The following is a 17,047-nucleotide window of genomic DNA, read 5'->3' as shown; positions in this document are numbered from 1 at the left end:
CTCAACAGCTGCCCAGAGTCTCATCTGGCCAAATCACACAACTCTTCCCAAAGTGAGCCCCAAAGCAAAACTTCACAACAGGGTATATATAAGCCTTCTCCTGAGACAGAGAATGTCACAACCCTCTTGATCCACTGCCCAATCACAAAGTAACAAGGTGTGGGCATTCCTGAAAATCAAGCCTCCCTCCACTAGGCTCCATGTGACCACATTCAGCCTATTAGGGGACAGAGTATATTTTCAAATCAGGGAAGGTTTCTCAGATTACTTAATCTCAGATCACTTAAGCCTATCAAGGGGCCAAGGGGTAGGGAAGATCTTCACATTCCCATTACAATCAGTCTGTTAATATGTAAGTTAAAAAAAAGTGTTGCTCATCTGCATTAGAGGAGGGAATTTCCATATTAAGATTTCCCCATTGCAATGAAATAATGAATCTAGACCAAATAAGAAGGTAGGGAAAGATAATGAAAAGCACAGTGACTCTGTAGTCAGGGGACTTGGGGTCAAATCTTCTTCCTCCTCCTCCTTTCTTCTCCTCCTTTTTCTCCTCCTCTTCCTCCTTTTTCCTCTTCCTCCTCACCTTTTTTTTCTCTTTTTCCTTTTCTTCCTCCTCCTCCCTCTTCTCCAACCCTTTCCTTTACAGAGTAAGAAATGAAAGCTCAGAGAAGTTAAATGAGCTGCCTTAGAGCACAAAGGGAGTAAATATCAGAGGGGAGACCAGAAAAGGAGATATTCTACATACTTATATTTTCTAGGCAATTGAAACTTATCATTCCTAATGACAAGTTTATTTTTTTCCTTAGGCCCTCATCAGAATTTTCATTGCCAGTTCTTTAAGTGCTAAAATTATCTTTCTCTTCATATCTTACCTCATATTTTCAGGTTGATGGAAATTCTAAGACTTTTTGTTTTTTCTCTCATCCTGAGACCGTATTCATCTTATTAAGCCCATTTTCCCAAAACCACATATTACAATGACTCAGCTAGCTTCATGACCTTCATGACTCAACTACCTTCATGACCTTTTTTCTTGTGACTTTTTTCCAGTTAATGTGCTGCCCTCTTTTTAGGTGTTTGCAATGATGACCCAGATGATGATCTAAGGATGCAAAATGGTACCATCATTACAAATATGGATGACATTGGATTGTTTATCGAAAGCTGGGAAATTGATAAATTATTTGATGTTACAACAAGAAGACCTTTTAGAAATTGTACTGAAGATGATTGTAGTCACTGTGTAGAGCTGCTAAAGAAAACAGCTTTCATTCCATGCCATAAAAAAGTAAGTTGATTAAAAATAATAACAATAAATTGCCACAACTGAGAGTAACAACTAATGTATTCCTTTTTTAGGTATTGGTTTTCTATGGAAATCAGAATTATCCCATATCACGGTAGGAAGGACTTCACCTAAAATCCAGTCAATTAGTCAGTGAACATTTATTAAGCACCTACTATGTGCCAGGCACAATGCTAAGCACTGGGGATACAAAGAATGGCAAAAAATAAAAACGAATCATCCCTGATCTTAAGGAGTTCACAGTTAATGCGGGAGACAAGGGTTTCTTGTATAAGGTAAAACTTTAGCTGAAACTTGAAAGAAGCTGGGAAAGTGAGGAGGCAGAAACGAGGAGGCAAAAACAAGGAGGGGGATTATTTCTTGCAAGTGAAATAGTCCAGAGAGAGAAGAAAAGAGGGCCCAGGAGATACTTGGGTGATACCCACTGTTACTCCTTGAGATTTAGATGAAGATTCACCAAAGAGAACAGAGAAAGAAAGAGTCATCAGATAGGTGGGAAGGAACCACAAAAATAGAGAGAAGAGAGAATCAAGGATAAAAGGGTGATCAACAACAATGTCAAAGGCTGCTGGGAGGTCAAGAAGGATGAGGACTGAGAAAAGGCCATTAGATTTGACAATTAAGAGATCATGGGTAATTTTGAAGAGAGCAGTTTCAATTAAATGATGAGTTTTGAGGTCAGAGTTCAGAAGAGAGCAAGAGGATAGGAAATGGGGGCCTTCTCAAGTTTAGTCACAAATGGGAGGAGAGAAGTGGGAAGATAGCAGGATGAATGGATCAAGTGAGGTTGTTTTTGAAGATGGGGAATATATGAGTATATATTTAGGGAATAAGTAAAGAGAGATATTGAATAGTAGAGAAAGAAGAGTGATAGAGGGCAAAATCTATTGCAGAAGACAGGAAGAAATGGGATCACTTGCACATATAGAAGGGCTTACACTGACAAGGAGAAAGGCCACTTCTTACTGTAAAACAGGGGTGAAGGAAGAGATTATGACAGAAGACATCCAGTTCATTTTAGTGTGCATTATAGACTGCTAGGACTGCAGTAGGGAAATTTTTGTGTTCATCTCTTTGTTTTAGTCAGGACAGCATCTAAACTATTCTGTGTATAAAGCAGAGGTTCTTAACCTGAGGTTAAGAGCAGAGATCTGGGGATAGATTTCAAGGGACCTATGAGCTTAGATAGGAAAGATTAGACCTTTAATTTCATTAACACTTTACTGAAATTTAGAATTTCTTTCAGTTATGAAGAAAATAAATTTAAGGAGTCCATAGGTTTCACCAGTTAGCCAAAAGGCTTCATAACACATATACAAAAATAAACAGATATTGTGGTATAAAGGAAATGGATTCATTAGTATTGAGAACTCCCAGGAAATATCCCTCTACCAATGTAGATCAGTACCTTCTCTGAAAATTACAGTCTTAGAGACTTGTGTAGAGCACTGAAAGTGGAAGGGACTTGCTATCTTCACAAAATCAGTATGTGTCAGAGGCAAGAATTGATTGTATATCCTTCTGGCTTCAAGGCAACCTCTACTTCTGCTAGGTCATAATACTTAAAAAGAAATAAGAATCTCTAATCTCCTTTAATAGTTGTTTTTCAGTTGTGTCTGACTCTGTGACCCTTTATGGTGTTTTCTTGGCAAAGTTACTGTAATGGTTTGTCAATTCCTGCTCCAGTTCATTTTACAGATGAATAAACTCAGGCAGAAAGGGTTAAGTGACTTGCTCAGGGTCACATAGCTGGTAAGTATCTGAGGTTGGGTTTGAATTCAGGAAGATGAGTTTTCCCGACTCTAGGCTTGGCACTCTATCCACTGCATCACCTAGCTGCACAATCTACTTTGATAGCCTAATCTAAAAATTGAGTTAATTAAGAATTTAATAATTTTCTTAAGGAATTTAGAACATGAAGCAGTATGGTATCATAGATAAGGGGATGGTCTCAGGGAGACCTGGCTTCTGAGCCTGCCTCTGACACACACTAGATGTATGACTGGTGAGGTTACTTAAACTCTCAGGTCTCCAGGCAACTTTCTCAGGAAGTTCTACAGGAAATTAAGTTGCAGTGTTACCGATCTATTTTGATAGATGGGATTGCCTCTTGGAGTTACATACACCAATGAAATAACAGCTTAAGACCAAAATTGAAATAAAAATCCAGAACAAAATCCAGAATAAGCTTGGGCAGCTTGTGTCCTGCAGAAGTGTCTATAAAGTGGGGGCGGCTAGTGGCACAGTGAATAGAGCACTGGCCCTGGAGTCAGGAGGACCTGAGTTCAAATGTGAGCTGAGACACAAAACTAGCTGTATGATCTTGGGCAAGTCAACCCCAACTGCCCTTCAAAAAGCAAAAAAAAAGTGTTTATAAAGTGTTAACAGTCCTAGACCTTCTTGGTCTCCATCACTTCACCTTACATGATGGGTTTATGGGTAGACTTATGGGAAATAAGAGTAACCCAGCATGAAAAGATGTGAATAAACTGCAATTTGCCCTACTGAAATACAAACTTTTCAATAAGATGATGTATCCATTGCACTTTGGAATTTTGGATAGGGTTAATGTTTAATCTCCCCCTTGTCCACTCCCTACAACTTTGTCACATGCTTAGTACACTAAATTTTCTATATTTCTAACTTATTGAGTTTATATGAATTACATATGCTCCGAATAGCATATTCCATCTTAAAATTAATAGCAGGTCTAAAGAGAAATTACAAATTAATTTTCAATCTAGAAATCAAATGAAAGAATACAGAAAGTAAGGTCAAATCTAAGTTAAAGAAAAATATGGACCTTGAAGGAGGAATAACAAGTTTTGGATAGATGAAGAGTGATGGGAATATCATGAGAGAAAAGAGAAGAAAAGTAGAAGGTGGGTTAAAAAGAGTAAAGCTAATCCAGTTTTAATGTTTTTCTAGATTAAATGAGGTACTCCATAGATGCTAAAAAGGATAAAAACATAATTATGCTCAGACTGACCAAGTTATATAATTTATTTACATAGCTTGATATTAAAGTCATTTTGAAGAATATTTCATATCAAAATTTAATTAGTGATACCATGTATAATTAAAGCATATTTCAGGAGCTACACAGATGATCACAATCTGAGTGTCTGGAGAGAAGACAGAATTAGAAAAGGGGCAGTATCACAAAGTTGTATCTGTAGATCCACTTTTTTAAATTGTTTCTTTCCTAGCATGATGATGAATTTATGTGCAGTGACCTAGGCAATAGATATCTTACCCAGTATGTTTTCTATTACCACAAACCAAAGACCAAAGACAACTTAATATTTTCAATTATCTGATCATCTGTTTGAGTCTGTGAGGCTCCAGTGGTGGTGGGGAGGTCCTTAGATTTTTTTTTTTTGGCATGGATCCCTTTGGCAGTCTGGTAAAAATCTATGGGCTATTTCTCAGAATAATATTTTTGCATACAATACAGAAGAAACCTGTTATAGTGAAATACAGATATTAAGTTATTCAGAAAAAATAAGTTCACGGACTCCAGGTTTAGAACACCTGTATTAAGAGGATCAATAATGCATTTTTACTTGCAATACAAGTATGCAACTCAAAGCAACCCCAGGGCAATTAGAGTACTACCTAATATCAACTAAAGCATCTCTCTTCTCCCACTGCCTCCAACCTTCCATCTTTAGGTTTTGCCAGAGGAGTTTTGTGAGAAGATGTGGATCAACCATACATATTTTTGGAAGTATGAATGTGATGTATTGTCTGCATATGTAGCTTTGTGCAACAAATATGATATCTGCATTCAGTGGAGATCACCAGATTATTGTTGTAAGTATTCAGGACATACAGTAATTTTCTGAACACATAGTAGGCCCATAGAAATGGTTTTCTAAAATGAGTGATGCCTTCTACTTCTAAAATAACATCCCATCTTTTAGCATAAAAACCTAAAACAACTTTTTAAAAATTCTTCCTTTGTCAGCTCACTGCTAATGAGCAAAAACTCTAAAACATGGTAGCAGTGCCTTATGCAGTCCCAGTTATTTTTTTTTCTTTTGAAATGGAAGGTTTAACCTTAACTGTGTTTGCAATGATCTTCTCTCTCTCTCCTGGCTAAAAAAAAGTATGTAATCCCATAGCATATTTCAAGTATTCCTACTCCTGACCATATTTAGCAGAGTTCTGCAGCCTTTATTTCATGCCAGATGCAAATTATACTGAAACTGTATTTAGGTGCCTGTTATTCAAATTTCATTTAGACAAAACTAGATCAAGCTGAAATATGCATATCTAAGAACAACTTCTATTTCTTTTTCAGCTGTCACATGACTTAGCTTAGTACTGAAAATTGATGATCAGTACCTATTTGGTGATTGATTTCTTTGTGAAACTTCTTTTAATACCAGAGAATACATATGTTTCAACTCCAGTACTTCAAATACTTGTAATTTTCTTAATGTGGATACTCTCTCCACTGATGCAGATTGCAGGTCCTTCATGACTTAGAAGATGACATTCAGAAATTACTGTGACTAAAAAAAGATATAATTTTATGTCAGTTTGGTGTTAATTCTCCCTAAACTTAGCTAAACATTTCTCAGTTGGCTAGACCTGTCAGAATTTGTGCTCCACTGACATATTCTTCAACAGCCCATGCAGGGCCAGCTCTATGCCATGATAAAACACTGAAGACAGTCTTCAGTAAAGGAATACCAGTTAATAATGACTGTGATAGTAATAACAATAATAGTAGCAAGTATGTGTGATCACATTTGAACCTCACGACAATCTTGTGAGGAATGTGCTATAATTATCTTTAGTGAAGAATTTGAAGAAACTGAGGCTCACAGTTTCAGTGACTCTCTCTGGGTCATACAGTCATTATGTATCATAGGAGAGATTAGGATGCTGATCATGCTGGCTATAAGGAGAGGTCTCTACCACTATAGAAAAGATGTCAAACTCAAATGGATTAGTGGCCATCAATCCATATGGGGATATTCCACATTCACTTAATTTTAAAATGTAATTTAAAATGTAATGTTAACTATATTTTATTACTTATTTCATTAAATATTTCCCAATTACATTTTAATCTTGTTCAGACTGCACTCAGGGGTGTTGTAGGCTGCACATGGTCTGTGGAATGCGTGGTTGAAACTGGTGTCCCTACCACATACAAAAGGGCTTTAGATATGCAACTTGCTGATTTTTTTTTAAAGAACTTATGATTTGTTTTTGACTTCACAACAGTTATTTATCACTGACTGAAAATCGCCAAATTTTACTAAGGGTTCTAGTGTCATTTCATGTGGGAAAAATGGTTAAGTGAATGCTTAATAAATTTTTTTCTATTGAATTGAATTGCATCACCCTCAAACCCTTTTATCTTACTTACAGCTTTGAGTTGTCCTGAAGGGATGGAATATCGGCCTTGTGCTCAATCTTGTACAGCCAAAACATGTCAGAACAAATGGTTCTTTGAAGAAGAGTCATCTTGCCAACATTTGAGAGAAGACTGTGTGTGCACAAATGGAACTGTTCTTCATAGGCCAGACTCCATTCTGTGTATTCAAGAGGAAAGATGTGGTGAGTAGCAGTGCAAAGAGATTTTGCAAGCATTTGATTTGTAAAAACTAATTACATTAACTTTTCTTTCCTTAGAACACTTATAGGAATAGACTTGGAGCCAATGGAGATAAAAGTGAGGAAAAAAAGAATGAAGGTGGGGGCAGGAAAAAAAATTATTTGATATAACTTTAAATGAGGTAGAAGCTTAATAAGCTTCAAAGGTGAGACATTTTCTTCTCAGCCTGTAATGTAATACCAAGCAAAGGCAACTTCCCAGGTTCAAAATACCAGCATAGGTGCTCTCTATTTTATTCAGTGACAAACCAAGAACAGAGAAGATCAAAACATGACATCATTCAAAATACAGCATTTACTAAGTGTGATTAAATAATCTCCAAGGACTACCCCACCCCAGGATCTTCCAATCATTCAATCAATTACAAAGTCCCGGTTCTAAATACTACTCCACCCCTAGGCTATACCTTCTTTTGGTCCACCACAAAACCCCTCTTCTCAAATGGAGATTATTTTCCAAACATAGGTAAAGTACCTTCATTTGTCAATCACAGAGCACAATAAGGTCAAAAGTTCCCCACCCCTAGGATCACAATTGAATCTACCCCAGAGTTACATCAAGTTTAAACACAGCACTTAATACCCAAATGGAGGTCTTTTCTTCATCTTGACACGAGGCAAGTTCTCAGCAATCTTAGTTCCTGGGGAGACAAGGCTTAGCAAGGCCATAAGATACATTGCCAGTCCCTTCATGAATTTATCCTCTGTCTGTAGAACAGTCCTAGAACCCCTGAACACATTAGCAAAGCCCTCTCCCAGGATTTCTGTAAACATACAACAAGAAAATCCTTCTTCAGGGCTTCTGAACCAACAGAAAGGCTCCCAGACCCCTGCAACAACAGCACTGTCCTTCACCAGTGGACAGTATTCATTCTGTCTGCCGGACAGTCTCCAGACCCCTGCAACAACAGTACTGTCCCTCACCAGTGGACAGTATTCACTCTCTGTCTGCAGGACAGTCTCAGGCCTTCTTAACCAAATGCCAGGTTCCAGGACTTCTTCAACAGGACAGTCTTTCACCAGTGGACAAATCTGGCAAAATAACATCAAAACAGACAGACAAAGTACCAGCAAAACAGCCATGTCTCCTCAGTCCTTGGCAGCTCAGGGGGCAGGTCTCAAAAGTCCAGGGCAATTCAAAGCGGCCACCAGCAATCTCTTAGTCTCTCTCTCTCCACGAGGTGCTGCTTCCAAAAAGAACTTCCGCCTCTCTCTTGTCTCTCCAAATCTACATCACCAGCTCCTCCCACTTCAGGACTTTCTTTTCACATCAACAAGCCCATCCCACAGGTGGGATTAACAAACTCTGGGTTTTAATACAATCAATTTGAAAACCAAGCCAATACAGGGGAATCTTTAATTGCCATTACTATCACACAGCCTCACATCTAAAGATAGGTTATTTTATCAACTTCTCAAGCCACTTTTTCTTCATTATGCCAGCAGATGAAAATAGTACAAAATGTAGGACTTTCCTGCTCAACATTGTATTATTAAGCCATTAATTTTATGAATTTCTCATCTTTTTTGGCTGTCATAAAATCAGGTTTCAGATTATCATAGATAATAACCATACAGTTTATAACTAGAAGGAACCTTACAGGACTTCCATCCAACTCATTCATTTTAGAGATGAAGAAACTGATGACCAAACAGTTTCAATGACATATGCAAGATCACACAGTGTTGTTGGTAGAATTTGAACCCAAATTTCCCTGACTGTTAAGTTCAGCACTCTGCTTACTTTACCATACTACCTCTTCTAGCATTAGATGGTCAAAAGGGATGAATCCTACACAGAACAACTGGGATATAGCTATTGACTGACAAGTTAGGGAGGAAGGATGGTGGAAATGAAATACACATTAGAAACAAGCTTGACATTTTAAAAATTGTGTGCACAAGAGAAGACAAAACCCAGAGGCATGGCGATATATATTCCCTTTAGAGCTAGTGAAATCTGGTAATGATGATGTACATTCAACGCCAGGGAATGAGAAGGCTGATTCACTTTTGGAGTCTCTACTTCTGTTAGTGTGTCAAAGGTTCACAGTTTTTTCCACAGTAACATTTCTATAAAAAAGAAAAACTATCTACATCATAGACATGATTTGTGTTTATATAGTGTTTAACAGAGCCCTTTCCCTACATTGTTTTATTTTATTGTCATGGAAGTCATGGGAGGTAGAAGATGTTAGTATTTATTAGCATGCCTATTTTAAAGACAAGGAAACTTAGGTCCAGAGTGATTAAATGATCTACTCATGGTTACTTCGGTAGAAAGCAGCATAGCAGAACCTGATTCCAGGTCCTCTGACTCCAAAGCAAATTTCTTTCCACTATACCATAACCTCCTAATTGTAATCATCATTTAATTATGCAAGCACTTCACATATATGGAGTGTCCCAAATATCTTAGTGTAGTTTGGGATATGCTGAATTATTTCCTTGGATTATCATAATAACTCTTAGAGGTATTATTATCAATCCCATTTTACTGATGAGAACCTTCAACCTCTCAGAGGTCTGTAGTCACCTAGCTTTGAAGTCAGGTCTCAGCTCTCAATTAACTAAACCATCTGACGCTAAAATATTTTTGTTTTTATAGAAGAGATACCATGACCTTAAAAAATTAAAGTCATTTTCTCCTTATTCTCTAGTTCTGTTTATTTGTAGCAATTTGTCATTTTGAAAATATCCATTTCCTAGACTTAGGGAGATAGTGTGGTAGGGTGGAAAGAAGACCAGATTTAGAGTTAGAGGCTCTGGTTTTAGATCTTGGTTTTATATTTCATGTTTAACCTTGGACAAGTCACATAACCTTTACAGATTTTAGTTTCCTTATTTGTGATGTAAAAAGGTTAGATTAGAAGATCTATAGCTCTAAATCTATGAGTCTATGATTCTAGAATGAATTAGATACTGGAATGAATTAGATTCAGTGAGCCTTACACCCCTACTCCCTCATTTTACAGACAAGGAGACTGAGCCCCAAAAGGTTAAATTATTCTCACAGGTTCATACAAAAGAAAAGAACAGAGCTGTGATTTCCTTTGAATTTCTTAATAAAATAAAAATTAATTAAATTATAAAATTAAAATGCATAAAAGACTTATTATTCCCATGAATTCATTTTTTTTCTCTATGCAGTTGAATCTCAGAATTATTTATCCAGCCCTAGCCTCTCCCCTGCACGCCAGTCCCAACCCCAACTGCCTATTGGATATCCTTTATACGTCTCATACTGAGCATTTGTAGAACTGAACTCATTATCTTTTCTCCTAAACTCTTCCTACATCTTCACCTCCTTATTACTATTGAGGTTACTACCATCCTTACAATCCAGGCTTGCACCGCTCGTTCTCTCCCAGCTCTCACATAAAATCAGTTGCCAAGTTCTGCTGAGTCTACCTTTACAACATCTCTCAGGTACTCCCCCTTCTTTCTGCTGACATTGCTATTACTCTGGTAGAGATTCTCATCATCTCGTACTTGGACTTCTGTTGTGACCTAGTGGTTGAACTCCCTACTCAAGCCTTCTCTCACTCTAGTCTATCCTTCCCACTCAGCTATCATGTATATCTTCCTAAAGGCGAGTCTGACCATGTCTCTCCCTCTTCCCTCCCCCAATTTAATAAACTCCAGAGGTTCTTTATCACCTCTAGGATCAAATATAAACCTTTATGTTTGGCTTTTAAAGACCTTCATAACCTGACTCTTTCTTATGTTTCTAGTCTTCCATCCACCCCTCATCCTATCTTTCTCCTCCTCCCTTCCCCATACACACTCTGTAATACAATGATGCTGGCCTCCTTCCACATGATATTCCATCTCTGGACTTTGTAAATTTTAATCAGCTGTTCTTTATCCCTGGAATTCTCCCCCTCCTCATTTTTGCCTCCTGGTTTTTAGGCCAGAGCTAAGCCAAACCCCCTTAATACTGGTGCCTTCCCTCTGGCATTTTCTCCATTCTATCCTTTCTACATCTGGTTCATATATAGGTATTTTGCATGCTGTCTTCCTTGTTATACTGTGAGTTCCTGGAGACTAGGGTATTTTTTGTTTTTGTTTTTATTTTTGCCTTTGTTTGCAAATACAGCACTTAGCAAAGGGCCTGACACATAGTAGGCTCTTGATAAATGTTTGTTGACTTGATTTGACTTGAATTATACATAGTAAAAAAGAAAAAAAAATCCCAGAACTCTCAGAAAAGAAAATTTGTGGCCATGTACCAAAGGAAAAGTTTTATTATATTGGAAAAGATAAGACTTTAAGCTCAGAAATGGTGAAATAATAGCTGGTATCTGTATAATTCTTGAAGTCATGAAAAGCATTCATCTGATCTGACACAGCTGAGAGGTAGGCACTGGATGTGTTACTCTCCCCATTTTGAAGATGAGGAAACAGGTTCAGAGAAGTAGGGTGATTTTTCCATCACCCTGTGAATAAATGTCAGTGGGAGAAGAGTCTTGGCTTTGGAGTCAGAAAAGTTTGGGTATGAACCCAAGTTTTTCTGACTCCAAAGCCAGTACTCTTTTCTTCTAGAAAATATCTTACCTCTTTTTGAAATCTTAGGTATGGAACTTGAGCTAATGATATTGCCTCTTGTTCTATGTTAGAATGTAGAATTCAACCCTGTAGATCATTTTTTTTTTGCTTTTTCTAGCACTCAGATCAGGACAGTTGTAACACCATTTATTTCTGTTAGCATGTACTGACAGTAAGGGCCAACCCCGCTCTCCTGGAGAGGTTTGGAATGGGTCAGAGGAAGGATGCTGTCTGTATCAGTGTTTGGAAAATGGGAACATCATTCCTCTGGAGCCTGATTGTAGTGAAGAGTTGTCACCAACATGTGAAAGAGAAGGAGAAGTGGTCATCACCATCACAGATGTGCAGTCCTGCTGTCCAAAGAAAGTGTGTGGTAAGTATGTGGCAGGTGGATTTTGACTTCTCAAGAAAAGTGGGCATTCCTTCTGGGAAAGCAGGTGTTCACGAGCCCCTTATTTTGCCTATGTTTTATGTGGCACTAGAATTCAGGCCCTCACCTTTGGGCCAATCCTAAAGGCCAGCTCAGCTGTCCAAAAGCAAGCTGTTCAGTAGCTTGTTTATTTAAAATAAAATCCCAACCATATTCACAAATTCAGGAAGGAGTTTTCTATTTGAACATTAATGGATGACAATCTAAATTTTCTGGAATGACCTTCACTTTCTGAACTATGAAATTTGGGGATACTTCCTCTTCTTTTTGCATATTACTTATTTGGCGGGGGGGGCATGTAAGCATATATTAGAAATAGTTTATTCCTCCAAGTTAGAATGGGATGATAAACTCTTACATTCATGAAAATCTGGACCTCATTTCTTTTTTTTCTTCAGACTGTGACATGACTTTATGTGAAACTGATATTCCAACTTGTAAAAGTACTGAAAAATTATTTGTTGGCTACAGGCCACTTCACTGCTGCCCACAATACCAATGTGGTAAGTAATACCTCAATATATACATATGCACACATAAATACAACACACACATGCACACACAATACATGTATACATACACAAATATATTTATACAATATTATATATACACACACATGCACGCACAATATGTACATACCTATACACAGAATAATGCAAGAACAGATTTGTGTATATGTGCATTCAGCTATACATATAAACACATACTCATATACATACACACACAAGTACACTACATGGAAATATGGCTACATATACAAATAAACATATATTATACCATTTTATGATATATTTAAGCTATTTGAACTATTAAAGCTATTAAGGCTTATATATTTATATATCTCTTTAAGTGAGTGAAATACACCATCTGATCAGAGTAGTGGATTCTTTTGTCATTCTTTGAAACACTTAGGAAACTGATCTGTTTATTTTTCTAAGGGCAATTTCACTTTTTATTTTTTGTTTTTTGGAGGGGGGAAGGCAGGGAAATTGCGGTTAAGTGACTTACCCAAGGTCACTTGGCTAGTAAGTTTTAAGTGTCTTGAGACACTTAAATTTGAAGTCAGGTCTTCTGACTCCAGGGCCAGTGCTCTATTCACTGCACTACCTAATTGCTCCTTTTATTTTATTTTTTAAAAATTACTTTAGGCATATAGAAATCTTATCTGTTTCTACTAATACTAGGGTCTGTAAAACTAGTTAATCATCACAATTCTAACATCAAACTAATATTGCTATAGCTAATCACAATATTAGCCTCAGAAAGAAAGAGAAGGAAACACATCTCCTTTCCCTTAGTAGAGGTGGATGACTGTGGGTACAGAATATTGCATATAATTTGTTGGTCAGTTACTGCTTAAATTTGATAGTGTATATTGGAAAAGAATTGGTAAAGATATTTAATAAAGAGAAATGAATAAAAGTTGTTAATTGGGAAATTGCTATTTTTTTGAATCCAAAGAAAAATAAATAAAACCATCTTGCTTTATTTTAGCATTATTGTACCTTTATTTTTGGAACAAAATTTATTTGTTTTTCTGTAGAATGTGACATTTTGGCTTGTCCTGATGCTCCACAATCAGAGTGCAGGGAAGATCAATTTGAGATTCAAGTTCAGCAGGGAGAACCTTGCTGTTTCTCCCCTTTTTGTGGTAAGATATTTTTAGTATATTGTACTTAAGGGAAGAAAAAATCAGATAGGGATACTTTCATTTGATATTGATTTTATGAAACTTGTCACCAAGTATCATGATCTTTAAATTTAGGGACATCTGCATAAAGCTGTTAAAACTAGTGAACTCTTTATTTCACATCTACCTCTAAAATGTCAAGAAAGTAGATGCACAGATCATGACCCCCCCCCCCTTGTAGGGTGGGGATATTAGATTGATGAACTTATAAAAAAGTATGATCAATGTCCTTCAAAATATTCAGGATGTCTTTTGTAATCTGATTTGTTTTATTTTATGCATTTAAAAGCATGCTAAAAAAGGTGCCCTACTCTTCACCAGATTGTCAAAAGAGTCCATCACACACAAAAAGCTAAGAACCCCTGGTTTAACTAGTAAAAGCTAGAAACTGAATGAAAATGAATAGGAATAGTAACACATTGGAGGTTTGTTGTTTATATACTGTTACAATGTAATATCTACATTTTAAAGAAAATTTTTATAGATTTCCCAGAAGGTCAAGTTGCTTGTAAGAAAAGGTATTTTTATAAGATATGACTCTCCTTCCAGAGCTATCTTTATATCTTAATTATGAGATAACTGTGATGTAAACTATAACCATCTTTAATGAGAAAGGAACAAAATGTGAGTCTGTCAGTAGAGATAAAATTACTGCCTTACTAATGAAAGCCTGACAAATGAGAGCCCTTAACTCCTGCTCATTTCTTTTACAAAGATGAAAAAAGTGCATTTTAAGCAATGTATATCCATGGAACTAAGAAAACATCATGTTTGACATGGAGGGCATGATACAATAAAAATATGAAAACTTATACTCGGAGTATCCAGAGGGACTGATGCAATTACAAAAGACAAAACAGAAAACTTTGATTATAAGAAACTAAAACTTTTTCACAAAGAAAATTAATGCATCTAGGACAAGCAGAAAAGTAATTGAATTGGAAAAGATCTTTGTATCAAATATCTCTGATAAGGGTTGGAATCTGAGATATAAAAAACAATGAACAGATATATATGAGTATATATGATGTACATATATACCCATACTAAAAATCCATTCTGCAATAGATAAATGGTCAAATGATATGAACAAATTATTCACAAAATAAGCATTGTGAATTATGAACAACCATATAAAACGCCTCAAATAACCAATAATGAAGGAGATATAAATCAAAATAATACTGAAGTTTCTCTTAAAACACTGCAAATTGGGGGGCGGAGCCAAGATGTCAGAGTAGAAGCAAGACCTCCCCATAGCTCTGGCTTCCACCATCCCTAATCCATGTAAAATGGGGACTCTAAACAAACTTTGGAGCTGCAGAAACCACAAAATGACACAGAGAAGCTAACCTCCCGCACAGCCCGGCAGGCCTGCGGGAATCCAGCACAGCACTCTGGGAGCCGAGCCCAGACCCATGCTGAGACTTTAGCCCCAGGGTGGGCCTGACCAGCCACCTGCCAGAGGGACTCCAGATCAGCAGCAGCTGTGGCCCTTTCCAGATTTATCAACACATAGATGAGAAGGACAAAGTGAGAGGTCAGTGCAGTCTGGACTTTGGGACCATTAAGTGGGAGTGCATGGCTTTTACCCCCGGGGCAAGAAGCCATTGAGACACCAGCACAACCAGCCAGCACCACATGGCAGCTTCAGCTCCTGGCCTGCAGAGTGTAGGGGGACCAAGCACCAGTCTGAGGGGTAATCGCTCTTATTTTAACTTGCTTGGATCTGGATTGCAGTCTAGGGTGGAGGTCCTGGGGTGTGTGTCCAGCTTGCCAGAGTGTGTAGAGACCTCAGAGATGGCACCCATCTAATACCTCCAGCAGCTGAGAAAACCCAGCTTATGGGACGAAAGCTCTCCTGTCTGGTGGCAGAGTCCTACTGTGGCAAAAAGCCCCAAAGTCAAGTAATTGAGTGGCAAAATGAGCAGGCAAAGGAAACAAAGCAGACAGAAGATTCCAACATTACATTCCTATTTGGGGGACAAAAAGGAGCAAAGCATGGAACAGGAGGAAGATAGTGAAGTCCGAACTCCTGCACCAAAAGCTTCAAAGGAAAATTTGAGCTGGTTACAGGCCATAGAGGACCTTAAGAAACAGATAAGAGAAGTGGAAGAAAAATTGGGAAGAGAAATGAGAACAATGCAAAAAAATTATGAAATGAGAGTCAACAGCCTGACTGAGGAAAATAATACCTTAAAAAACAGACTGACTCAAATAGCAAAGGAGGCTCAAAAAGGCAATGAGGAGAAGAATGCCTTAAAAAGTCGAATTTGCCAGATGGAAAAAGAATCTCAAAAGCTCAATGAGGAGAATCATTGCTTCAGAATTAGATTGGAGCAAATAGAAGATAATGACTTTATGAGAAATCAAGATGCTGTTAAACAGATCCAAACAAATGAAAGAATAGAAGGCAATGTGAAATATCTCATGGGATAAACCACTGACCTAGAAAATAGATCAAGGAGAGATAATTTAAAAATTATTGGACTACCTTAAAGCCATGACCAAACTAAGAACCTTGAAATCATATTCCAGGAAGTTCTCAAAGAAAACTGCCCTGATATTTTAGTACTAGAGGGCAAAATAGAGGTTGAAAGAATCCACCAATCACCTCCTGAAAAAGATCCCAAAAAGAAAACTCCTAGGAATATTATAGCCATGTTCCAGAATTCCCAGACCAAGGAGAGAATATTATAAGCAGCCAGGAAGAAACAATTTGAATATTGTGGAAACACAATCAGGATAACCCAGGATCTGGCAGCTTCTACACTGAGGGATCGAAGGGCTTGGAATATGATATTCCAGAGGTCAAAGGAGCTGGGATTAAAACCAAGAGTCACCTACCCAGCAAAACTGAGTATCATGTTTCAGGGGAAAATATGGTCATTCAGTGGAATAGAGGACTTTCAAGCATTCTTGCTGAAAAAACCAGAGTTGAATAGAAAATTTGACATTCAGATACAAGAAGCAAGAGAAGCATGAGAAGGTAAACAGGGAAAAGAAATCATAAGGAACTAATCAAAGTTGAACTATTAACATTCCTACATGGAAAAACAATAATTGTAACTTATGAAACTTTTCTCAGTAGTTGAAGGGATTATATATATATATATATATATATACATACATATATGTGTCTATATATGAGGGTATATGGGCATATGAATACATATGTGAATGTGTGTATATATGTTTACAGGTATACATAGATAGAGGGCACAGGACCAATTTAACAGGAAGGGATGATACTTAAAAGATGAAATTAAGAGGTGAGAGAGGAATATAATGAGAGGAGATGAGGAGAGACAGATTGGGGTAAACTATCTCATACAGAAGATGCAAGGGAACATGGTTACAATGGAGGGGAAGAATAGGAAGGCAAAAGGGTCAACCTTATTCTCATTGAATTTGGCTTTAGGAGGGAGTGAAATACACA

The sequence above is a fragment of the Petaurus breviceps genome, unplaced genomic scaffold, assembly GCF_028583685.1.
Source record: "Petaurus breviceps papuanus isolate PSGF00001 unplaced genomic scaffold, PetGlider_PUasm1.0 88421, whole genome shotgun sequence".
Lineage (NCBI taxonomy): Eukaryota > Metazoa > Chordata > Mammalia > Diprotodontia > Petauridae > Petaurus > Petaurus breviceps.
This window is presented reverse-complemented; position numbering follows the sequence as displayed.